Source organism: Tursiops truncatus, chromosome 8 (genome assembly GCF_011762595.2).
Source record: "Tursiops truncatus isolate mTurTru1 chromosome 8, mTurTru1.mat.Y, whole genome shotgun sequence".
NCBI classification, from domain to species: Eukaryota; Metazoa; Chordata; class Mammalia; order Artiodactyla; family Delphinidae; genus Tursiops; species Tursiops truncatus.
The window spans coordinates 55,858,014-55,883,961 of NC_047041.1; the positions used below are offsets into that span (position 1 = coordinate 55,858,014).

At 53.9% G+C, this 25,948-nt stretch overlaps 1 protein-coding gene and 1 long non-coding RNA gene across 8 annotated transcripts in view; one reads left to right on the plus strand and one right to left on the minus strand.

The window, feature by feature from the left end:
- Positions 1 to 25,948, plus strand: part of GDPD5 (glycerophosphodiester phosphodiesterase domain containing 5) — a 90,685-nt gene that overhangs the window by 15,145 nt on the left and 49,592 nt on the right. For all 7 annotated transcript variants that reach the window (XM_073808443.1, XM_073808441.1, XM_033862262.2 and 4 more), the window contains exon 2: positions 19,250 to 19,332. The gene's annotated coding sequence lies outside the window, so the exon portion shown is untranslated. The remainder of the gene's footprint in view (positions 1 to 19,249; positions 19,333 to 25,948) is intronic.
- LOC141279349 (uncharacterized) lies at positions 1,274 to 24,896 on the minus strand. Its single transcript, XR_012333420.1, has 2 exons — positions 21,910 to 24,896; positions 1,274 to 7,946 (listed from the first exon to the last, which is right to left on the minus strand). It is a non-coding gene; the product is annotated as an uncharacterized lncRNA (long non-coding RNA).

A 25,948-nucleotide genomic window follows, 5' to 3' on the forward strand; every position in this document is an offset into this window, starting at 1 on the left:
ACTGTTTCTTCCCCAGCCTCGAGGTCTCCTGGGCTGCCCTAGCTGGGCAGGGGCAGAGGCTCCCTGGTTGGGGGGTCAGACGTTTGCTGGGGCGGAGGTCAGGCTAGCTCTGCTGGAGGAATCTGCTCCTCATTCTCTCTTTCTTTCAGCAATTAGCCTGCTGAGCTCAGGATGTCCTCACTGATGGCTCTTCGAAGGCCCCAGACTGGGTAGGGGAGGGGCGTTGAGCCAGGCTGGGGTTGAGTGTTGGGTGCATGAAGCAGCTTGCCGTAGGGCAGGAAGTTCTGCCGCTTCCTTCTGTGTGAAAATGGGTAAGTTACTTGAACTCTGAGCCTCAGTTTCCTCATCTGTAAAATGGGAACAATATTAACTCCCACACTGGGCTTTTGTGCCAATTCAATGAGATAAAATTTGTGAAGGCATATAGTAAACCAACCCCCCCCCACAATCCTCTAGCCCTCTGGCCCACTCACTCCTTTCCCGGAAGTGCTCCCGGGTGGCCACTCACTCATCTCCGCGCGGGCTTCTGTTGGGTACACTTTATCCAGGCCAAAGCGATAGGAGCCCATGAATTATGTACATGCTGCACATGCAGGCCATGTGCGTGTTTGCACTCCTGTGTCTGTGTGCCTTCCAACTGGAGGAGAAATGGCGCTGCCCCTCCGGTCTCCTGAGCCCTGGGACCAGACACCACCCCTCCCCAGCTGTACCCCGGAGGCCTGCAGAGTGTTGGGTCTGGCTTCTGGGGAAGGGTGAGGGGCATATGTCAGGAACTCTCCCTCCCCACCTTGTCTGTTCTGCTCACAGGCTGGGTCCAACAGGGCTTGTCTTATACAGGGGACTCTGACCTATGTCCCTGGGGGCAGAACAAGACTGTCACCCTCCGTCCCTCCACTTCCCAGGAGGCATCAGTGGGAGCGACTCAGGTCTCTGGTGTGGATGCTGCTTTATTTCAGCAGGGCCTAGGGTACCCCCTCTGGGAGGCCCACAGCCTGTCACACAGAGTGTTTAGTCAAAGCCACCCTGCCCAGGATCGGGTGCAGGGCTGGGCTGTACCCAGCCTCCTTTCCCCAAGAGTTCTGAGGGTCCCTCTCAATGCCCTTGTCCCTAAGGGTCTCCCAGATGGTGTCTGGCCCCACCAGGGCTGGGGGTTGGAGGCAGACTGGGATCGGCTGGCCCCGGAGGTATCACGGATGCTCCCTTGGCCTCCGCTGGCATGGAGTTGGGGGCAGGGGGGGCAGGCAAGGAGCAGGATACTAGTAGAGTAGCAGCATAAACTTAAACGGTTTATTGAAGAGCCCAGTGAACATAAACATCTGTCCCCCTCTCCGACCTTAAAAAGCCCTGACACGGGGCTTCCCTGGTGGCGCAGTGGTTGAGAGTCCGCCTGCCGATGCAGGGGACACGGGTTCGTGCCCTGGTCCGGGAAGATCCCACATGCCATGGAGCGGCTGGACCCGTGAGCCATGGCCACTGAGCCTGTGCGTCCGGAGCCTGTGCTCCGCAGCGGGAGAGGCCACAACAGTGAGAGGCCCATGTACCGCAAAAAAAAAAAGCCCTGACACACCTGGATTCCGGTCCCAGCTCCACCCTGTGCCCGTGCAACCTTGGATTTGTAACATGACCAGTCTGAGATTCAGCCTAGGCTGAAATTCACAAGGTTGGTGCAAGGTCAAATCAAACCACCCAGTGGGTAGGACACCTACTAGGGTGCTGGGCATGTAGTAGGCCACCTATTGGCAGAAAGGATTTAATTCCAGCCCAGAGCAAAGCAGTTGGGTTTTTAGATACCTGGCCTGTGATTTCTGTAAGCAGGAAAGAGGAAATTTCACTCAAGGCTCCATGAAATGGTCAGCGCAGCTTAGATACATTCTCACGCTCATGAGCCCAGCACAGGAGGCTCTAGTTCGCCGGGGCATTCAGGAACTCGTCTCTGGGACCAGGCAGCCCAGCAACCCTGGGTGTGAGTCCGGATTCTGCGTGCTCGCCAGTGGCCTAGGGCGAGTCCCTGGTCTCCTTGTTCCTATAAAAGGACACCTAACCCTCAGGGTTGTGAGATTCGGATGAGAAATTACCTGTAAACTCTATGGGAAAACAAAAAGCACTACTGATGCATAGTGGGTGCTTGGGGGAGGGTGGCCTGGGGTGCGGGCCAGTGGCTCAGGAAGCCGAGACTGTTTGTTCCCCGTTCTGGTGACCAGCAGGCTCTGCGACAGCCAGCTCAGTGGCGCCTCATTTGCTTTGCTTAATGGGACAGCTGGTTAATTAACCTCTGAGTTTTCCTGACAAGTGACCCTGTGAACTTCCTGACATGTGTCAGGGTCAGCCCTCTCCAGACCTTGTCACCCTTGTGCTCAGCTGGCCAGCCTTGGGCATGAGGCTGTGGCCCACCATCCCATCCCCTGATTCTCAGCTCATCCCTCAGATGACCCTGTGGAGCAGTTGCTGTGCTGGGGACCGAAGGAGCAGGAGACAGCTCTGCCCCAGGAGCCCGGATCTGGGTGGGCAGAAAGGGAGGATCCAGAGAAGGATCAGTGACAGGCACCTGGTCAGGGGATGGGAGACAGTCAGTGGGAACAGTTCTGCCTGGCTTGCTACCAATTCCCTGTGACCTTGAGCACCTGACCTTTCTCTCTCTGGACCTCAGTTTTGCATCTAAAAGAGGATGTTGGGAGAGGTGATCCCAGGAAGCTGTGGGCTAACACGAAGCAGTGTGAGGCGAGGAATGATCTCTGAAGCCAGCCAGGCCTGGAGTTCTCACCCTCCATGTCCCAGCCTTGACCTTGGACAGGTCCCCCAGCCTCTCCAAGCCTGTGTGACGGGGGTATGCTGGCCCTGCTAGCACAGGGCAGACACTGATAGTGGACGCCCTGCCCAGCACTGTCTGGTGAGATGGGCCTCAGGGCAGCTTCAGCCTGTCCCCTCCTCCTTTCCCAGTGTCTCCAGCAGCACCCAGAAATTCCCCAAGAACTCTTGCCCGCAGCAGATCTGGGTGGCCAGGGAGCATTGCTGACCTCAGTGCTGAGTCCACCAGGGCTGTATGTGTCGCTCGTGCCAGGCGCCCCAGGGTAAGGATGGAGCTGAGGATCCTCTGCCTCTTAAACGGACGGGGACGTGCACACACCAGAGCCAGCCTCCGGTCTTCTTCGGTGTCTTGGAAACTTGATCCTTTAGAACCACAGAATCTTTCCCAGATCTTGGAAGCATTGGATTATGGAACCTCAGAATCTTGGCCCTTTGAAACCAGGACTTTGAGAGTCAGAAGTGACCTTAGGAGTCCTCTGATCCAGATCTCCAACCAGCCTTATGTAGTCCCTCTGCAGACCCCTTGGACACCCCAGGGTCGGGAGCTTACTCTGCAGCCCCCTCGTGCTGGCCTCGGGCTTCAGTCAGGTCACAAGGCCGCCCTCCGCCTCTTTGTGGTCATGATTGAGCCCCAGGCCCACACCCCCGCGGCTGGTAGCTCTGACAGGCAGCTGGGAGGGAGCTAGGGCTCTGCTCAGCTAAGAATAGAAGGCTTTGTGCCATTTAAGTAGCAACCTGATCATATCAGGCCTCCCAGCCAGGCCTCAGGGAGCTTATGAAGCAGGATCTGGGGTCACCGTGGGTCCTCCTGGGTGGTGGAGGGAGAGGGTGGGTGAAGGGTGCTGGGACAGCCGCCGGGCTTCCCTAGGACTTGTCTCCCATTTCCACATGATGATGATTTGACTTTTTCCATCAAGTAAAGCTCATTGCTCCTCCCTTCTCCTTCCTGGGGCTGGCTGGGAACATCACTCAGCGTTCCCCAGGAGTGCCAGGGAAAATCTCTTCTGGGAAGAATTCAAACAAACAAACCAGCCTCTGAGAGGAACAAACAGATCAATGAAAGTGGCTTCGTCTTCAAAGAGAGAGCCAATGATGGGGGCCATTTATTAAGCACCTACTGCATGCCAGACCTTGGGCTCAGAATTTTGTGCCCTTGCCTCCTCTAACCCTCACAGGGGAGGTGTCCTTATCCCCACAATGCAGACGAAGACACTGAGGCCCAGCTTGTGCTTGGCACAGCTGGGATCGAAACCAAGGACTGTCCTACCTTGCTCTTTCTGGGGACAAAGGGTTCCTGAGTCAGGGGAGAGGTGAGAGTGGGATTCTTGGAGAGAGCCCTGGGCACGGAGGACGCTGTCCCTCAGTGCAGTTGTGTTGCTCCAGTACTGGATTGGGAGGTTAGATTGTGATCCTGTCACAAACATAGTAGGTACAGGCCCCTGTTTGTAGAGTTGGAATGAACCCAAATCCCTTGGGTCTCAGATTTCTACTCTGAAGTGAGCAGAGGCTGCCTGGGGTGGGATCATGAGGCTGCAGCTTCTGATTCCTGGGCTTTTGACCAGGAGTGTCCTGGTCCCCCTGTCAGCAGGTCACTGGTGCCTCCCACCTCCCCTCCCCCTCAGAGATGATTCCCAGTGTGCGAATTGGAAGGAATTCCAGGTCACCTTCTGATTGTACAAGCGGGAGGACTGAGGCCCCAGAAGGACAGGGTCATGAAGTAAGTGGGCCTGAGAGCACATAGTAGGTGTTCAAGAAATCCCTTCTTCAATCCAGGCCGATGCTTGCTCCCCTGTGGGGTGCTGCCTCTGTGTGGAGATCTGGGGGGCCTGGGGTTGGCCGGGGGATGGAGCCAGCTGGATCCTGGCAGGCAGGGAGGCAAGGGCCAAAGGCCCGAGCCTCTGTCTGTAGTGCCCCAGACTCATCTATGCTTGCGCCGACCCTGCCCAACTTAAATGTCCCCTCTTCTGTGAAGCCAGCCCGGACTGTCCCCCATAAAACGTCTCCTAATCTCCCTCTCTACTCCAAGAGTGGGAATCTTTCTATAACTGTGGTATTTTTTTTTTAAAGCCACATAACATAAAATTTATCACCTTAATCATTTTTAAGAGTATAGTTGGTAGTCTTGATTATATTCACATTGTTGCACCACAGGTCTCGAGAACATTTTCATCTCAAACACCTGAAGCTCTGTGCCCGCTAAACAACAACTCCCCATCCTCCCACCAGACCTTGGCAACCGCCACTCTACTTTCCGTTTCTATGAATTTGACTCCTCTAAATACTTCATATAAGTGGAATCATGCGGTGTCTGTCTCTTTGTGATTGGCTTATTTCACTTGGCATCATGTCCTTATGGTTCATCGTGTTGTGGCACCTGATAAGATTTCCTTCGTTTTCAAGGCCGAATAACATTCCATCCTACGTATATACCACATTTTGTTTATCCATTTGTTCATCAATAGATACTTGGGTTGCTTCTGTCTCTTGCTATTGTGGAAAGAGCGGAAGTTTTGAAGTTTAATGGGCCTGGGTCAGATCCTGGCTTCCAGCATCACTTGAGTGGCAGGTCTGGGTCCTTCGTCACTTGCTATTGTGCCTAATGAGGTTGCTGCTAGGATGCACGGAAAGGTGCCCGCACACGGCGAGCTCCCGGTGAGTGGTAGGGGGATTCATTCTTGTTACCACTTTCCTCCTAGGGTCAGATCCCTTTTGGGGTTTATAGGACCCACGTACTGAAGCTCACCTTGACCCTCATCCACCAGGGCAGCTCAGCATCTGATGAGTCTTAGAACAGTGTCACTGGAGATCACCTGGGACCAGAGAGGGTCAGGGACTCACCCAAGTTCACACAGCCAGTCCTTGGCCATGCTGGGATGAGACCAAGGTCTCCAGCCTCCCAGCCTGGGAACCTTCCCGCTGCAGGCTCCAGGATCCGCAGGCCTTGTTCTTAGGAGGGACTGGCTCTCCAGGGGATAATTCTGCAGCATGCAGGGCTGAGGGAGGCAGGGAACAGGGAGATGAGCATCTCAGGCTTATCTGTGAAAGGCAGAGGTGGGTGGCATCTGCCAGGCTCCTCTGATCACTGCCTTCTCCAGGTGACAAGGGGCTCGTGTCAGACTCATTTACATGGTTCGGGCTCATCTAAGGTCCTTGCCTTGCACCTGGGAGCTCACTCTGCTTTTTTTTCACACTCATTCAGCTGTTCCTTTGTTTATCCCTTCCCTGGTCATTTATTCAGCAACCGCTCCCTGAGGCCTGCTGTGGTCCTGGAGACCAATCAGACCTTGGAGGCATTTAGTATGGCATGGCAGTGAATAGTGTGGACTCTGGGGCTAAACTGCCTTGACTCAAATCCTGGTTCTGCTGGTTACCAGCTCTGTGACCTTGGGCAAGTTGCTTAACCTCTCTGTGCCTCAGATTCTTCTTCTTTAAAGATGGGATAGTGATGTTCCGGTTACTGCTGTTACATAACAAATCACCTGGAAACTTAGTGACTTTATGCAAGAACAGTCACTTTAACCCCACGGTTTCTATAGGTCGGGATTTAAGATGGGCTCAGCTGAGCAGTTCTGACTCATGGTTACTCAAGTGGTCTCAGGGCTTTGTTTCTCTCTGCGAGCTCATCTGCGCTTCCCCACAGTATACATCACATTTGATGACCTGGCCTTGGAAGTCTCGTAGTGTCACTTTAGCCATTAGTCCCAAGCCCTCCCAGATTCAAGTGCGGGGGTGGGGGGGGGTGATAACATAGACCCCACCTCTCCATGGCAAGAGGGACAGAGTTATAAGGAGAGCATGTGGGATGGGAGATATTGCTGCAGATGTCTTTGGAAATATAATCTGCTGGAGTTGTAAGAGTTAGATGAATCAAAACACAGGAAATATCTAGAACAATGCCTAGGCATTGTAAATAAATGATAGCTATATATAGTCAAGGGTGATTTTGACCGTATGCAATTTACTTGTGGTGTGCTGACTTTAGGACCTGATTCCCACTATAGATGTCAGTTCATTAACCAGCAGCATTTCCCATTTGGGTACTGAGGGATCTATAGGAGGTCGACATTCCACACAGAGGGAACCAGCTGTGTAAAGGTTTGGAGCTGGAGAGTGGAGTCCCTGGGGCAGGGACTTAGCTCCGGTTGGCTGGGGCTCCCCTGTGTGGGAGGCCAGGAAGGTGAATGGAGGCCTAGTTGGGAAAAGCTTTGTATATGGGGTGTGTTTGCTCCTATAGGTCCCAGGGAGCCCTCGGCTGAAGTGTGAGGGGCTGGAGTGCTCCACTGGAGGAGCCACTTCTGAGGTGGAATCAGCAGGACTGGGGCAGGAGTGAGGGGTGTAGGGAGAGAGGACAGGAATGATGGGGCTCATACCAGGTGTTCGTCTGGGGCGTTTGCCTCAGCTTTGCATGTGCTGTGCGCATCCCCCTGGCTTGCTTTCCCACCCCTTCCAGTATATGGGATACTTTGCCATTTTTTCTCTGCTTTGATTAGCTCTCCTGCAGAGGGAGGTAGAAGGTTACCACCCTCTGGGGGGCGGGGTGACTGCCTTGGCAGCCAACCCTGGGGCAGCCGGCAGGGCCAGAGAACACCCAGTGGCCGCCTCCTCTGTCCCCACCCCATTGTGGAGAACAGCCCCTGCACCCCTCGTGGTCTCCCCTTCCAACAGCCCTCCTCCTCTGCAACCTTGCAAGGTCCAGATGGAACTGACGCCAGGGGTTGTGGTATCCAGCCCCCTGTCACATCACAGGTGGGGAAACTGAGGCCCAGTGACTCGCTCCACATCCCGCAGCAAGTTAATTAAGGAGCCCTCCTCGGGCCTTTCGTGTGGCTGCAGCCACGTGTGGTGGCGCACGGGACTCCTCCCCGCCAGGCCCTCCGCCCACCGCTCCCAGCCCCCCTCTAAGGCCACTGCTCCCTCCTGAGAGAGGTCATGGCTGGGAATATGGTTTCAAGGAAAGAAAAGAAAGTCTTAGCAGTTGTGTAGCCACCTCGTCACCTCGAGGCAAGTCACTTCGCCTCTCCGAGCCACAGTTTTCTCGTCTGTAAGAGGAGCGTGAGAACGCCGACCCCAGCAGGGCTGTCCTGAGGATCAGATGAACCCACGAGTGCTGAGTCGTTAGCTCTCTGATGCCGGTGCCGCACCTGGAAAGGGAATTGCCAAGGGTTACTCGGGACGGACATTTGAGCCGTGATTTGGAGGCAGGGCAGGACTAGGGCTGGGAAAAGAGGGGATCTTGATCCTAAAAGCTCTGAGCTGTGACTGGGCTGGTGCAGCCCTTCCCTTGTATAATGTATGAGAAGGGGTCCAAGGGAAAGATTGGGGTGGGATCCAGGGAGCATCCCCCATGCGGGCAGCCTCCTCCCCTAGCGCTGAGAGGAAGGGCGTGATGAAGGAGGGCTTCCTAGAGGAAGAGTTTGTGGAAACAGAGGGAAGGAAGGGCTGAGGCAGATAGAGGTCCTCCGGGGTCCGGCATTCCCCAGACCCTTGCACTGCATCCATGAGATCAGCCCCGGCCAAACCAACCTTGACTCCTGGAGCCCATGATGCCCGGGGAGGCTGGTGCCCCGAAGGAGGCATGCTACTTCCGGGAAGCTGTGTCTGTGCGGGCCTGTCTGCACATCTGCACGTATTCCATGAGCCCGTGTGCTTGCACCGAGTAAGCATGAGTATTTGCCTGGGTCTGTCTGGGAGTGTGCGCTTGGTGTATTTTTGTATGTCTACGAATACACATTGCAGGCCCTGTGCGACATCTTGTAAAGGCAGACAGGTTAGAATGCCTCTAAAAGGGGACTAAGTGGTCATGTGTTTTAGCAGAACAAAGAGATAGCCCTTGCCCCAGGGGCCTGTGGGCTGTGGGGAGATCCAGACCTCACTGATGGGGCAAGTTCAGCAGAAAGACAATTCCCAGATTTGGGAAACCTCTCCTGGGGCCGCTCTGCGCTGAGCTCGGCCTGGGTGCCGGGACCCAGAGTCAGACCAGGCCCTGGCCATGCACTTCTGGAGCCAGGCTTTGGCCATCACATGTGCAGCCAAACACCAGCGTGGCTGCTGAACTAGGGCTGTACAGGGCACACGGAAACAGAAGAAGGCCGGCTTGAGTGCCAGGAGAGTCAAGGAGGGCTTCCTGCAAGAGGAGCCTGAGCAGAGGGACGTGAGGGACGTTTGGTGGGAGATGAGGGGACGGGGGGCGGGGAGAGCAGAGCAGGGCTTGTGTCGGGTGGGATTTGGGAGTGTGAGGAGGGGGGAGGTATGGAGGGTAAGTCTGGTCTTCCAGGCCTGGAAGACTGCGAGGATGGAGGCGCCTTGAGTTGGGAGAAAGGGGGAGGAACAGGTTCAGGGGAATGTGATGAGTTCCCACCTGGCCACTGTGGGTGTGAGGTCCCTGTTGCGGGGATGATCAGAGGGTCATTGGATACTTGGGCCTTGCGCTTGGTCCGGGCAGGGACGGGGTATCTGAAGCCACAGGAGTGGTGGTATCGCCCTAGAAGAATGTGCAGGGCGGGGCAGGAGGGAGGGGCTGGACTGGGCAGAGAGGGAAGCCAGCTAAGGCGCAGGGGGGTAGCCGGAGGAGGAGGCAACTGGTGTCCTGGAAGCCAGGGAAGGAGGACGTTTCCAGGAGGGCGAGGGCCAATGTGTCAGGGAGGAGTGAACCGTCCAGGCGGCTTTCTCACGTGGAGGGCATCGTTGATCTTGGTGGGAGCAGAGGGCAGTGGATTTAGAAACAGGTGGGAGGGAGGAAGTGGGGACGTGGGTGTCGATAAGTCTTTCAGAAATTTGGATGAGAAGGAAGGGGTGAAGGGAGTGCTAGCTGGAAAGGGGTGGAGGGGAATGAACTGGGAGATGCGCACCTATAAACACCTGCTATGGTCCTCTGCACCCCGGAGGGTTGGCTGCAGAGAGCAGGGGCAGGGGAGGTGCCGCCCTGAGTTCTGCCAGCTGCAGGGCCTCCATCCACACTGGGTGTGGGTGTGAGGATCGGGGGCCCCCACTTTTGACCTCCTAGGAGGCAGAAACCCCACAAACTCAGAGCACCCTCATAAACCAGGTTCCAGGTCAGTGGTTGAAGCTCGGGGCTGGCGGAGTTGGCCTCCCGTGGTTTTGTCTTCAGCGCTCACCAAGGGGACTTCATAGATGCTTCAGACCAGTAAGGCCTGGGAAGGTCAGGACATCAATTCACCTGCTCCCGAAGAGGCCATGACCATGCCTGGGCCAGCTCCCAGTTACTGGGAAGTTCTTCCTCTGGGTCTAGCCTGAGTCTTTCCTGCTGTGTGTTCCCTTCTGGTGAACTTGTTCAACCCTGCTCCGTGGAGCCAAGCTCATCAGCAGGCCGCTTTGAGTGGCGGCCAGTGTTTTTACAACTTGTTTTCGTGAAGTTGGTTTGAAGTCTCCCTGCATTCCCAGAATGTCAGACCCACCCTGATTCACAAGGATTGACCAAAACAGGATCTGAGCCAACGAGAGGAATCTAAGGACTTAGTCATCCCCCTTGGATCATCTACAGAGTCTCCTGCTTTCCTTCCAATTAAAAAAAAAAAAAAGAAAGAAAGAAAAAGAAAGATTAGCTCAGATGGCCAGGAGGGGATGGTATTTGAGATGTAAACAGGCTCCGATGATACTGGCGGTGGGCAAGAGGGGTCAGTGCTCAGGCTTTGTATGGGGCTGACCTCGATTCAAGTCTGTGTTCCGATGCCTGCCGCGTGGGGGTCTTTGACAACTTTGAGTCTCTGAGCCTCAATTTCCTCATCTCTGAAATGGGAAAACTAATGGCACTTAACCTCATAATTGTCTGAGGTTGGGGGATCTAGAAGCAGACACTGAAATAAGGATTCGTGTGAGAGTGACTTACTAAGAAGTTTTCCAGGGGGAAGAAAACTGCTAAGGGGGTAGGGAAAGTAGAACCAGAAAGAGGAGAAGCAAGAGTGTGACTTCAAGCCAAGCCCCTCGGAGGGGGTACTTGGCTTAGTCCCCAGAGCTGGCTGCCAGGGGCAAGGGTGCTGCAGCACTTAGACCTTGCCCAGGGGGTCCCTGGTAAAGGGGCCCTGGGCAACAGCCATGCCCACAGGCAAAGGGATTCAGGCAGCCTGACGGCAGCTCACCCACACGCCCCTGCAGTTCTCAGCTTTTGGAAGGGACGGTGCAACCTGGAATGACTCAGAATGGAGAAGGGGTCCCAGGGGACGTGGGTGGAGCCAACAGAGGCAGAGTTCTCCAGGCGGAACCTGGCTCAGAGGAAGCACCGATTAAGTGTCAGCTCTGCCCACCTGTTAGAAAGGGGGTGCAGAATGGGTGCCCCAGGATCGTGTATGTAGTCAGCAGCAGACAGGACCTTCTGAGAGCTGCCCTGAGCCCCTATTGTTCCCCCAGCCCCAGGCTCTGGCACTGTCTCTCAGCTCCCAGAGGCAGAATCCCTCAGAGCTCCCCAGCCAGCGGACCTGGCCCCAGCCCTCAGGGTTCTTCCTGACTACTTGACGTCAGGCAGTCGATCCAGCCGTGCCAGAGCTGGTCTGATGCCCTGATATAGCCCCTTCCAGAGAAGTCTGCCTCTGTGCCACCCCACCTCCAGCCCTGCCTGCACCGCCTCGTGGGGATTAGTGACGGTCGGGAGGTGGCACAGGCCCATGGAAGCACCGAGCGCCACGGAGGAAACTGAGGCCCAGGGACCTATCCCCCACCTGAACTTATTTATTTTTGGCTGCGTTGGCTCTTCGTTGCTGCACATGGGCTTTCTCTAGTTGCGGCGAGCGGGAGGCTGCTCTTCCTTGCGGTGCGCAGGCTCATTGCGGTGGCTTCTCTTGTTGCGGAGCACGGGCTCTAGGCGCGCGCGCTTCAGTAGTTGTGGAGCGTGGGCTCAGCTCTATGGGGCTTCCTCCATAGAAAGTGCTCACGGAGCTCGTGCTGGTCAGCATGTCCCAGGAACAAATAAACAGAAGTTGTGCTTCCACGACTCTGACTATGATGACTTTAACTGGTGATGTCAGCCTGGGTTGGCCCTGATGGAACTTGTCCCAACCCCTCTCCTGCACCTTTGTTATCACAAGGGATGTCACCCTAATCTGGCCTCTCCACCCTGACCTCTGGGAGTCTAGCCCCGCAGAGCATGACAGGCCTGGGTTCTAGTCCAGACTCTGTCACCTGTTGTGTAACCTTGGTCAAGTCACCTGGCCTCTCTGAGCCTCTGCGACCCATGTTTCTGACCGAAGTTTTATGTGCGCCCTGCTAAAATCAGATGATTTCAATGTGGTGTTAATCCCAGCTTGACTCATACCCCGAGAGGTAGAGTGATTTGCTTCTGTTCACATAGTGAAAGGGTGGAGGTGAGAGGGCCAGGACCCATTACCCCCACCCCCCTGTGACTGCTTATCTGAGCGCCTTACTCTTTACCAGCTCTGCTCTGGTCCCCACCAGCCTTAGTCTGATTCAGAACCTGAGCTAACCTCCCTGCAGTCAGGATGAACTGAGCCAGGTACCAGAGTGGTCAGTCACTGCTGTTTAGTCATTAGCTCCTCTGATCACCTACTGGGTAAGGGGTTGCATGCTCAGATGGGCAGGATCCTTCTTTCACTAGTCTTAATGTCTAGTCTGTTGCAAGGCTGAACCCTGTCCTGAAGCCTGGGGAATCAGCAGACCCTAGGGGTGAAGGTGGACATGAGGTAGGGGCCCCAGAGGAGGAGGTGGTCTGAAATATCTAGGGCCCCGCTCCACCCAGGAGCAGGCATGAGGGGCTGGCCAGGTGGTGGGTGCAGGGGAAACAAGTTTGCTCACTCCTGGGTATCTGTTGCTGCCTGGGCTAGGCTTTGATCTACCACCAAGGCCCTCCTGCACCCTTCCCCAAGCAGGATGCCTCCTTTGCTCACATGCCCTCTCTGCGTGTGTCTGTCTGTACCGTAGACTGTGGGCTCCTCCAGCAGGTCTGTCCACCCAGCCTCAGGCCTCCCCTGGCACACCGGAGAGCTCAGGAAATGTGTGTTGGTGATTGGATTTATGTTGTCTAGCCTGGCTTGGGAGTCAGACAAAGTATGAATCCTGGCTTTGCCACTTGCTTAGCTGTGCCCTTGAGCATGGGACCCAAACTCCCTGGAGCCTCCGCTTTGGCATCCGTAGAATGTACTGTAGTGGGAGGCTAAGAGGAGTAAGTGAGAAGACAGACAGGGAATGTCAGCCTCGTACAAGGCTGTGGCCAGCCCTCCTTAAATGGTGGACAGTGTCTTAGTAGATGGACTCCACGTGGGCCAGGCCGAGTAGGAAACACAGGAGATGAGGTGAGCCGCCATCACATGGTTCAGTACTTTACAGTTTCCAAAGCCCCATCAGGTCCTGCTCACTGGGTTATCCTGTTCATCCCATGAGGCATTCTGGGCTGGTTGCAGTATCCCCGTCTGACAAGTAAAGACCCTGACCCTAGAGGTGACACCGACCTGCCTTTCAGTGGCCAGGCCACACCCAGAACCCAGGTCTCCCGGCTCTCAGTCTCCAACACCACTACCCTGCCCCTTTCCAGAACCCAGGTTCTGGAAGCTCTTTGTGAAAGAGGCTGGGAAGGTGGCAGGCAGGGAATGTGGAGGTTTTTTTTTTTATATATAAATTTATTTGTTTATTATTGGTTGCTTTGGGTCTTTGTTGCTGTGCGCGGGCTTCCTCTAGTTGCGGTGAGTGGGGGCTACTCTTCGTTGTGTGTGGGCTTCAGTAGTTGCAGCGCGTGGACTCAACGGTTACGTCACATGGGCTCAGCAGTTGTGGCTCGTGGGCTCTAGAGTGCAGGCTCTGTGGTAGTGGCGCACGGGCTTAGTTGCTCCGCGGCACGTGGGATCTTCCCGGACCAGGGCTTGAACCCGTGTGCCCTGCACTGGCAGGCAGATTCTTAACCACTGTGCCACCAGGGAAGCCCAGAATGTGGAGATTTGTCAGCCCAGATGTCACGGGGCTGAGGGTGCATTCTGGTGGCTTTAGCCCAAAGGGGGTCACTGTGACCGGTAGGCCCAGGGTAAGGGGGCAGGAGGGGGTCATGGGTAGAGGTGGACAGAGTGAGGGTGCAGAGGAGGAGAAAACCAGTTGTGGGGGCCATGGACCATTCGCTCAGTCTGAGCCAATGGGGGCTACCAGCCCGGTGGACCAGAGGCTGCTGGGCCCTCCCATCCGGGTCCCTTTGCGGATGGTGCTGGAATGTAAGGGACTTCAAGGAACACCAGGTCTGTGGGAGAATCTGGCAGTCAAGTCATGGCCACTGCCCTTGAAGGGTATTCGCATCAGCTCTGGAAATAAGTCCCTCATCTAAGCATGAGGACTTTTCACGTGAGGAGCATTTTCTAAAAGGCAGACTCAGGAGGACAGGGCTGGCTCGACACCCAGCTGATCCTCAGCGAGGAGAGGCGACCTGCACGGGTGGCCTGGGCCCCACCAAAGGGAGCTGGTGGGCAGGGAGTCGGCAGGCAGGCATGGCCCAAAATTTTCAGGGCCCAGGACAAAAATACAAACAGAGGCATGCAGTATATGTTTGTCAGATATTGGAAGGTTACAAAACAAACCAAGAAACTACTAAATAAGATAGTTTCATTTTCCCACCTTGTAAAGTTATGGTTTTATGTAACTGAAAGGGACAAAATATCAAGGAAGACAATTTAATTATTATTACACATCTGGGTGTTTTGTTGGTGGGCTGGTGGCATTTGGATGAGTAATAAGACATATTTCATAAAATATATTTTATTGTCTTCATTTTAGCAAGATGACTATAATTGTTATAATCAAGATTTTTCACATCATTTGGAAATTGTGTATGGATGGTTATAATCTAAGGGATCAAAAATAAAATGCAGTTGTATTTAGAGTGTATAGAATTTGAATATATTTCCATCAAAAATATAAATTGAATGTAAAGAAGGAAAATTTATATTTTCAAAAGTTGTTTTTATTCCTTGAAATTATCTAGGAAATTAAAACTATAGACATCATAATTAATGAATATCCAATTTTAAAATACAATTATTTAAATAGACATGATATAGTAATTCAAATTTTTAAAGATTTTATAAAAATTAAACTATTCATAGTTGTGATTAATGTCCATCTAGTTGCCAGTGTAAAGAATTAGTACCACATTTCATGGGACTTCCCTGGTGGTGCAGTGGTTAAGAATCCGCCTGCCAATGCAGGGGACATGGGTTTGAGCCCTGGTCTGGGAAGATCCCACATGCCACAGAGCAACTAAGCCTGTGCACCGCAACTACTGAGCCTGTGCTCTAGAGCCCACGAACCACAGCTACTGAGCCTGCGTGCCACAACTACTGAAGCCCGCATGCCTAGAGCCCATGCTCCACAACAAGAGAAGCCACCGCAATGAGAAGCCCAGGCACCGCAACAAAGAGTAGACCCGGTCGCCACAACTAGAGAAAGCCCATGCACAGCAACTAAGACCCAATGTAGCCAAAAAATAAATAAAATTTTTTAAAAAAAAGGGCTTCCCTGGTGGCGCAGTGGTTGAGAGTCCGCCTGCCATTGCAGGGGACACGGGTTCGTGCCCCGGTCTGGGAAGATCCCACATGCCGCGGAGCGGCTGGGCCCGTGAGCCATGGCTGCTGAGCCTGCGTGTCCGGAGCCTGTGCTCCGCAATGGGAGAGGCCACAACAGTGAGAGGCCCGCGTACCGCAGTAAAAAAAAAAAAAAAAAAAAAAAAAGAATTAGTATCTCATTTCATGTTACATTAATCCAAGTAATATGAATTGTTAAATACTGTAAGATGTTCCTCAGCTGCCGTGTGCATTTATTGTGAATACCACACTAATTCATGAGTACTTTTAGAACCACAGATTGGAACAGGGAGAAAAGCCAAAAAAAAAAAAAAAAAAAAAGATGCTCAGCATTACTGGGAAGCGGATACTTTGTTATGTAAGAAGTTGTTGCTCTCTGAAAGGATTTGACAAGTTTAATTTGTCTGCCCCGCAGAACATTCTTGCCACTTAGTGCCCTTCCTCCATCCCTCCCGTCCCCCCCCAGTAGCATCCTGTTTCCCTCCCTTTCCCACCCTTACCCCTGTCAGCCACTGTGCAACCCTCAGACCTTCATCTGGGCACAATCACCTTTTGTTCTTCAAACCCAAGAAATGAAGAGTTTCTTAGAGGCCTGAGCAGTGTTAGGGGAGCGGATTAGGCTTGTGGGTCCCACGGATGTTGTGTGACAGAAGCTCCTGTATGTTCTGTAATGTATTTATTTGTGAGTGTGTGTTTGTGATGTGTGGGGCTCAGGGCAGTAGCCCTTCTTCCCTGCACCTAAGGGTGTTTCAGGGGATGTCTTCTTGCCCATGAGATAGATGTCTATCCTGCGGCTAACGAGAGATAAACGACGGTGCTTACGCTAGAGCTGGAGCTTAAATCTAGGTATCGGCATACACTCATTCATCTCTTTCACATATGCTTTTGTTCATTTATTTAAAACCTATATTCACGTCCTCCAATCCTTTATTTCATCGTGGAATGCCAGGCTATAGCAGTCTTGTAGTGCGGCCCCGTGATCCTACAGACGAGGGAATTGAGGCTCAGAGAGGGGCACTGATGTACGTAAGATCACACAGCAGAGAAGCCCTCTGGCTGGGTTTCACAATGCAGACGATGGGTGTGGCTTTTGAGTTTCAGGTAGAATCTGAATATGTGTCGCTAGGTCCCAATCAGCTTCCCTTCCTTCACCAGACTCTGTCACCGAGGCACCTGCCCTGGGGAGCTCCTGGGGGTGGGGGTCAGGGGTTCTGCCTGAAGAGCCACTTCCTGTTTGGGGCCAAGCACTTCCTTCAAGTGACTCATAAGCTCCCACTGGCCCCATCCTGGGAAGCCAAGGTGGGGATAGAGATGGGACCCGGCCGTATCCCGCCCTGCCTGGTACCCAGGCTGGGTGATCCTGAGACGGAACAGTGCCACAGACTGGATGTAAGAGCTGGGCAATGGAAGGAGGATGCTAGACTGTTCTCGCCCAGCCTGGCAGGCAGGGCTCTGAGAGTGCAGGGGAATTGGGGCCACGGTGGGCATGAGGGCAGCGTCCACATCCAGCCACTCCCACACACATCTGGTTTCCAGGGTAGCTGCTGCCCAGGTGGGGGCCGACAGCAGAGCTGGGTCCCCCTCAGGGGGAACTTGTGATGCTTTTTCTTCCTTGCAGGGCAGTGAGGTGTGATGGAAAGAGCAGTAGGCTGGGGGTCATGGACTTGAATTTCCGACACCAACTTTCTGGTGACCTTGTCAGTTCCCAGCCGCTCTCCGGGCTTCGGTATCCATGTCTGTCTAATGGCGGAGGGCTTGCTGGCTGTGACATGTGGCAAGTTATTATTACAGGATTTCCATTAAGAGATTTGTGTTTGAATTCTGGCTCTGCCACCTTGCTGAATGTGTCCATCTCTCAGAGACTCCATTAAAAAATTTGAAATAATCATCATCACTTTAAGCATTTTACATAATTTAATTCTCACATCAACCCTATGGGGTAGGTTTTATTATTATGATTATTGTTTTATACATAAGGAGATTGGGGCACAGAGAGGTTAAGTAACTTGCCCAAGGTCACACAGTAAGAGCCAAGATCCTAACTTAGGCAGTTTGACCCCAGTGTCCATGCCATTAACAACTATGTTCTTGCTACTCAAACTGTGGTCCCTGGACCTGCAGCAAGGTATCACCCAGGAGCTTGTAAAAAAATGTAGAATCTCAGACCCCAGCCTAGACCTACTGAGTTGGACTGCCTTTTAACAAGATCTCTAGGTGATTTGTTTGAGAAGCCCTGCTCTATTTATTTTTTTTTTACATCTTTATTGGAGTATAATTGTTTTACAGTGGTGTGTTAGTTTCTGCTTTACAACAACGTGAATCAGTCATACATACACATATGTTCCTATATCTCTTCCCTCTTGCGTCTCCCTCCCTCCCACCTTCCCTATCCCACCCCTCCAGGCAGTCACAAAGCACCAGCTGATCTCCCTGTGCTATGCGGCTGCTTCCCACTAGCTATCTACCTTACGTTTGGTAGTGTATATATGTCCATGCCTCTCTCTCGCTTTGTCACAGCTTACCCTTCCCCCTCCCCATATCCTCAAGTCCATTCTCTAGTAGGTCTGTGTCTTTATTCCTGTCTTACCCCTAGGTTCTTCATGACTTTTTTTTTCTTATATTCCATATATATGTGTTAGCATACGGTATTTGTCTTTCTCTTTCTGACTTACCTCACTCTGTATGACAGACTCTAGGTCTATCCACCTCATTACAAATAGCTCAATTTCGTTTCCTTTTATGGCTGAGTAACATTCCATTGTATACATGTGCCACATCTTCTTTATCCATTCATCCGATGATGGACACTTAGCCCTGCTCTATTTCTATTCCCTCTGTCACTTAGGCCTTAGGATCGTTGTGGGAGATGAAGAAAATAAGTGTTTCATAAACTGTAAAGTGCAGTGCATTCAGGGCTCTGTGAGAAACCTGGGGACTGCAAGTGGAGGGAGGCAGGGCTGGGGGTGCCCCAGGAGTCCATCTCTCAGTAGCTGGATGTCATTTCCAAGCTTCTGTGAGTCCACCTCTATCCCCCTCCCATCCAAGGCTGAGTCTTGTTTGTATTTCTTGCTGGTATGAGGCTCCAGGGCCCGATCAGATTGGAGAAGGTTCTTATGTCGGAATGGGATTGGGCTGGACACCAGGCCTGAGCCACCCCTGCCCTGGGTCCCACCCTGGCTCTGACTCTGACTCTCTGGGTGACATAGGCCCTGCCAGCCTCAGTGTCCCCTAGTAGGCAATGTGGCGACATCCTCCGCAGCCTGCAGTGCTGACCCAGCACCCCCTTCCCTCTCCCCCTCTCCCCTCTCCCCAAGGCCTGTCAGGACCATCTCTCCTCCCAGTTCCTGGGCAGGAGGGCTGCCCTGCCAGCTGTAGGAGCTGGTGATGGGGGAGGCGGGGCATGAGTCAGAAGTCAGCCACATAATTGCGGTGCCCCAGGTCCCTCCTCCAGCCCACCCGGCCCTCCCTCAGCGGCTGCTTCAGAACAGCTGGTCTGCTGTCTGCCTCCAAAGAAGCAGGTCCCTGGGCAGCAGGAACGGGCCTCTGCCTCCCAGGAGGCAGGCATAGCCCCAGGTTTCACCCCAGGGTGGCTGGGCCTTGGATCATGTTTCTGTGGGCCCTGGTGGGGCAGGAGTGGTTCAGACCGCGGGTTGTACTGGGTTTGGGTTTGGGGCTGGTTTGGGGGCGGCATATGTGGAGGTGCTTGTGTGGGGTCTCATAGCACACGACTGGGTCACATACGTCTCCTTGGCTCTCCCACCGGCCTGGCGGCTTCCCGAGGGCAGGGACTAGATGTGACCCATCCCTGGTCCCCATACCAAGCGTGGGGTGGGCACAGGGCGGGGGCTCACTAAGGGCCGGGTGGGAGGGGAGAAGGCAGGATGGACTGATGTGTAATCTGACTGGGTTTGTCCCCTCAGCTCTCCCACTGAAGTGACATCACCACCTCTGTGGACAGGACCCCCCAGGAGCCCAGCTCACAGCCACTGGTGCCTTCTTCCAGGTAAAGGAAAAAGCAAGGAAGGAGGTGGGGGGAAAGGAGTTAGAGGGAAGCTGCAGAGAGCAGCCCACTGGGTTCTAGAAAGATGTTCGCTCTCTCACGGGAGCCGTACTCTACAGTTCATGGGAGGAGGCAGAGGAAACAAGGATTATTTTTCCATTTTACAAGCAAGAAAAAACAAAAACAGAAACTCTGAGTAGAGTTGTCTCTTGCTTTCTCTAGTGGACTAGGTACTTATCTAAAGCACCTCACACATATTAGATCATTCAATCCTCACAACAGCCCATGAGGTTGGTGCTATTATTATCCCCACTTTATAGATAAGGAGACTGAGGTCTAGAGGCATTAAGGAACCTGCTCGGTTAGTAAGTGGGAGAACTAGGTTTCAAACTTGGCAGGCCGGCTCTGGGTTCACATTCCTAACCCCTATGATTTACTGCCTCTCTAGAGCCAGGCGTTAAACTAAGTTTCCTTGAACTTCAGTTTGGAGGTTTAATGGGCTCCCATTTCCAGGGGAGATTTGTATTTTAAGAGAGAATCCCAGAGTGAGTGATGCTTCAGCCAAAGGAATGAATGGTAAATGGTGGAATTAGAGGCCTTGAATCATGGACTGAGCATGAACCTTCAAGGTTTACTGGACCAGCCAGCCCCTGGGACTTTCTTCCTCAGCATTCAGGCAAGGTTGGTTTTTAGAAAGGAAACCTGGAAATCTGAAAGAGGGGAAGAGAAGCTGAGGCCCCAGGTTCTCAGACTTGCCCGAGTGGCAGGGCTGCTGCTCGTCACAGAGCACTGTGATGAAGAGAGATGCAAGTGGCAGTGAGAAAGTCAGTATTCTGTGCTACATCTGAGGTCATCTTGTACTAGACCTGGAACAGATAGCAGAGGTTTCAAAAAATCGTGGGAGAAAATACTTGAGAGCTTTTTTAGTAATTTAATTTTTCCTGTAAATAGAGAAAAGGCTAATAATTATTCAGAGGCAGAATTGGGAACAGGCTCCGAAGTGGCCCTGCAATTGGGTGGTTTAAGAGGCTCTGATGGGTTCTTTCTTTCCTTCCTTTGCACATTTAACCAGCTTTTCTGACTGACATATAAACGCGTGCCTCCTTGGTGCTGGCCCAGTGCAGGAACACAGGTCCCCCGTCCAGTGATTCCTCTAGCAGGGACGGGGCCTGGGGTATCGCGTGTCCCTATCACCTGCAGGGTCGCAGATACTGTGGCTCTTCAGAAAAGCTGGGCCAAATGGATCAGAAGTCTCCGCCTGGGGAAGCTCTCAGCCTGGTGGGCAAGGCAGCCACGGAAGCAGATAATTACTGTGCACAGAAGCCTATGATCATGTCTCAAGAGCTCTGCCTGGTGATTCGAGAACAAAGGGAAGAAGCAGTGGGCTTCTGCGGGGGGATCAGACCAAGCTTTGTCCAGGGTGCATTTGTTAAGATGGTTGGGATTTGGATTGGGGGGGTAGGGTGAGGGCTGTCGTGGCAGAGGGCCCAGCATGAGCGAAGGTACGGGGGAGGGGGGAGGTTGGGAGGTGCCGTGTGCTCGGAGCACAGCCACGTGAGGAGGGCCAGGGGCAGGTGAGGCTAGACAGGTAGGTGTGAGGAGAAGGAAGCAGAGAGAGATTCCTAAAATGGCAAGACCTGCTTCTCCTCCCATCCCCAGGGCCTGCCTGGGAAGCCTGTTTGTCTAATAACTGCTGTTTTACATAAATAAATAACGTAAATCATTGCTCTCCGTTCCCTCAGGGGCTAAAAACTGGGCGGAGAGGAGTCTGCTCAGTGCATGTCTCTGCCGGACTCAGCTTCCTCCTCTCCTCCTCCTCTTCAGGGCCCCCTCCTTCCAGAGACCCAGGGAGAGGCAGCGGAAAAAGCCAGCCTGGTTCCTGTGCCTGGGAGGGGCTGGGGCGTCCACCAAGGGTGAGAGGATGGTGAAAGTCTCTCCCCTGACCAGGCCCCTGGCCTGGCCCTTTGCTCACTGCAGGGAGGACCTGTCAGTGCTGGTGGGCGGAGGGGGGGCTGGGGGCAGGCCCCTCCTCTTAGGAGGGCCTTCCTTCTGTACCCATTTAAAGAGGGAACCACTCGGCCCTCCAGGGAGGGAGGGGCCACTGTGCCGGGGACCCAGCACTAGAGGCTGTGCAGAGGATTTCTGCAGGGAGGGGAGGCTGGATGGAATAGCTCCAGGTCTTTCCTGGTGCTGACACTTGATGACTTTCATATTCTGGAATCCAGGGTTAGTTCTAAGATCCCTGTCGGATTGTGCCAGGATTCCATGATTATGAGAGCCCTGGGGGAGGGGATTCTAAGACTCTGGTTTAGAGAGTGTGAAGGCTGTTCCCGGTGAACGCTGAGCCCAAGCTCATAGCCCTGACCTGGGGAAAGAGAGATCCAAAGAGAGGTCCTCTCTGTGCCAAGAGAACCCAAGGGCCCTGGGCAGGGTCCTGAGCCTGATCCCCGTTCAGCCTATGGCCCCAAACATGCAGGTCTGTCCCCCAAGGGCCTTAACGAAGGGTGCAGCTCAGCAAACGTGTCCTGCCCTCCACCAGCCTCAACCTCCTCGTCCATAAAATGGGGATCCGGTACTTACCCGTGGAGTCGGGGCCATGCTTCAGTGAGACGATGTGTGTGGAGGCTCCTTGTACACTGCAGAGCGCTGTGAGTGTGGCTGTAATTGTAGCTGCTGTTGCTGCGACGAGACTGTCTCCTTGAAAGGAAGGGCCACGTCGGATTCTCGGTGAATCTCTCTCAGGTCCCAGCAGTGCCTGGCACACAGCAGAGGCGTCATAAACATACACTGAATGAGTAGATCGGGTATGGAACAGATCATACCAGAGGCCACGGTTCCGAGGAAGCCAGCCCTTCCCGAAGGAGAAGCAGGAAGAATCAATCCTGTAGCCCTTCCTACAGGAGGCTACAATCAAGGGCTACAATCAATCCTGTGGCCCTTCCTACAGGAGGGCAGCCCGGAGGGACAGAAGGGGACCCGCGACCGGGGTGAAGCAAGCCTGCTGGGAGTTTCCCCAGAGGAAGAGCAATGAGAAGTCTTCTGGGACAGAAGTGTTGGGTAAACAGGAGGCCCTGGCACCACGGTGGAAAGAGATTAACAATGACCCTGATTATGGCATGATTGATTCTTTGACAGCTCCTGTAGAGCCCCAGCCCAAGCCACTGAGTAGCTTTTCCCCCAAAGAATGAGCGGCCATGACGGGGCCACCGGCCCACCAGGCCTCCTTCCCGGCACCTCCTCCCCCAGCCTCTCCCCACCGGCAGCTGCCTCAGTGACAGACTTCCTTCCTCCCTACATCTGCCTGTCTTCTCTGCTGATTTCATTAGAATCTAGGGCTTTCTCTGAGGCCCAGAGAAGCGGAGTGCCTCGCTCAGGGCCACACGGTGAGATGTAGCAGCCCACATCTCTCAGCTTAAGCCATCTGATGAGCGGGAAATGTAGTGACTCTTTGAGCGTTCCTCAAAAGCTAAGCATAGGAGGCTGTGCTGGAGAGCAGTAGGGTGGGACGTGGGATCGGATGGTCTGGGAGTGGGAGGTCCCAGAATCAGCTCTGTCCCCGCATCTCCAGCCCCAGCTCTGGGGCCAGGGATTTGTTTTGTGGATTTGGGTTTGGTCGATTATTTGGAGAAACAGCCCAGCTGGCAAGCTGCCCCGGGGGTGCCCTGCTGGAAGGTCCCCAGAGGGCTGGGAGGCTACTGTTGGAGTAGACACCCCCATCACACCCAGATGGAACCCACCCGGGACTTAACTTGCTGCTGGAGCCCTCAGCCCTGGGAGAGGCCCTGCTCACCCTCCCTGCACCACGCTTTCCCTGTGCTGTCCCCTTACCTAGAGCCCCCTTCTTTCCCCCCTTGTGTTACAAATCCTCCCTTATTTCTGAGTTCTGTTGACATCCACCCTCTCCAGGAAGCCGCCCTGCAGTGCGGCTAGAGGAAGCACAGGAGTTTTGGGTCCAGAAGAGACCCTGACCCAGGCAGGGCTGAGTTCCTAGAGGAGGAGCTGCTGCGCTGAGATGAGCAGGAGTTTTCCAGGCCTCAAGGCGGTCAGAGGATCCCAGAGCTAAGGTGGTTTCACAGGCACACCTGCATTGGGAACAGGGGATGGGCATGCAGTGAGGAAGGACCACCGGGAGGCCCTGGTCTGGCTCCAGGGCCATGTTTCCTGAGCACTGTGGGAAGGAGTCCCCACAGCCCTGTGCCTTTTACTCCTTGGGTTTCACTCTAAGTCAAGTTTGGGGTCATTGTGAGTTATCCAGGCTGTGACTACCTATACCTTGGTCCCTGTCAAAGATGGTAGAGATACCTGGACAGGGGCAGAGCCCTGGCCTGGGGTTCAGGATGACCAGGCCTCTAACCTCGTCGCAGGCCTTCCTGCAGCTTTCAACCTCGTCTTGACTGCTCCAGTGGGCGGCGGGCTCCTGACTTCCAGCCATTGGTCCTGGGAATGGAGGGGGCTCTTCCCCGCCAGACCAGGCAACGACTGTGGGATTTGTCCTTCCATCCTCCTTGAGCAACCCCACCTCTGCTTATCTCCTGAGGATGGGGAGAGAGCAGGTGGATAAAGGGTTTTTAGAAGCTGAGCGCCGAAAAGGCCCTTGGAGGTCATCCGATGTTGTTCACACCATCCCATGATACAGACGGGAAAGCTGAGACCAGAGGCTTGTGGAGGTCACCCAGCCTGCTGGTGACTGAGCTCAGCCTCAGCCCACCAGCCCCGAGTCTGGGCTAGGGTTGAGTCCCAGTGAGGGCGGCCATGGCCAAGGAGACGGGCCCGGGGGGGGGCGGCGGGGGGGGAAGGGAGAGGGCGTGGTTCCACCTCCACATGTGCACCCTGCCCTGTTCCCTGGGCCCCGGGAAGGCTGCCGGAGGAGGTCAGGTCTCCGTCTCCCCCAGCCCTGCACCCACTGTATGTGGGGGGGTCCTTTTTCCTGCCCAGAGTTCTTGGTCACACTCCATGCCCCTGCTGCCAACCAAAATATTGAACTTGGCCCTTTGCGGTGCAGTTTTCAGTGACACATGCTACAGCTGTCATGGACACGGAAGGTGGTAGAAACGTGGGCAGCAGACAGACCCTCCGTCTAGGGCTGGTGCCATGGAAAGACTAGGCTTTAAGGCAGCCCTGGTTTCAAATCCTCTCTTCTCCATGGTTAGCTGTCTGGCCTCGGGTGAATCGTGTCATCTCTCAGGCCTAGATCTATTGATCCAGCTATCTATTGATCAATTGATATAGATATTTAAATTAAACACCTATGTATTTAATTAATAGATGATTTTTTTGGTGACAGTTTTAGAAAAATTGATCGGAAAATACAGAGTTCCTACATACTCTCCTTCCCCTACCCCATGGTTTTGCCTATTATTAACGTCTTATCTTAGGGGGGTACGCTTGCTATAATTGATGAGCCAGTGTTGCTACAATACTATTAACTGAAGTCCATAGTCTACATTAGGGTTCAGTCTTTGTGTTATATATTCTGTGGGGCTTGACAAATGTATAATGACACGTATCCATCATTACAGTATCATACAGAATAGTTTCACTGCCCGAAAAATCCCCTGTGCTCCCCACCTCCAACCCCTGGCCACCGCTGATCTTTTTACCACTTCTTGGTTTTACCTTTTCCAGAATGTCATATGGTGGAATCATACAGTGTGCAGCCTCTTCCCATTGGCTTCTGTCACTTAGCAATGTGCTTTTGGGGTCCCTTCGTGTATTTTTATGGCTTGATAGCTCATTTGTTTTTACGGCTGAGTAATATTCCATTGTCTGGATGGACCCCAGTTTGTTCCTCCATCCACCTGGGGCCCATATTTCTAACCTGTAAAAGAAGACTGTCAAACTCTACTTTGGACAGCTCTCATCGGGAGCTGACACAGGTGCGGCGCTCGGCATGCTGCCCCACAAGCTCCCACACCACCTTCTGTCACTAGCTTCCTTCACTTAGCATGATGTTTTCGGGAGTCATTCACGGTGTAGCACGTGTCAGTATTTTTTGCAGCCTTGGGTCCTTTTTGTGTCTTTCCATCTCGTGCCCATTCCTCAGAGAGGTAAAACAAGTCTCCAAGGTCACACACAGCAAGTCAGTTGAAGGAGACCAGGCTGCGATCCAGGCACTGACACCTGGCCTGAGACTCTTTCCACTCTCAAGAAAGAGAGCAGGCCTGGGGCCTGAGGCAGCGGGGTCTGGGGGCAGTGAGGGCCGGGCACCCTGCCAGTCAGGGGAGGGATGAGGAGCCGGGAAGTGGGTGAGGTGCGTTCCCAGGGTGTAAGGATGGGCGAGGCCCCTGGAGGTGTATGCCCACCCCCTGCATCCTTCGCCCACTCCACAGCGGACCTGCACTCCGTCTCCCTCCTGACTCCCTCCTGAAGCCCCTTCCCTGTGCAAACAGGAGGCTGTGGAAGTTCGGGGCAGGGACCAGGAATTCAGACAGAAAATGAGACTTTGGGCTGAGGAGGGCCCTCAAGCATCAGGCTAAGAGGTGAAGGCTTTCTCTTGTCCCAGAGCCAGCGGGGGGTCCAGGCTGAGGATTTCTTTGGAACCTGGCTGATATCAGCAGCTCTGGGAGGTGGCTTGGAGAAGTTAACTGATGCAAGTGATGCCATTAGCCCTGGCAGGAGG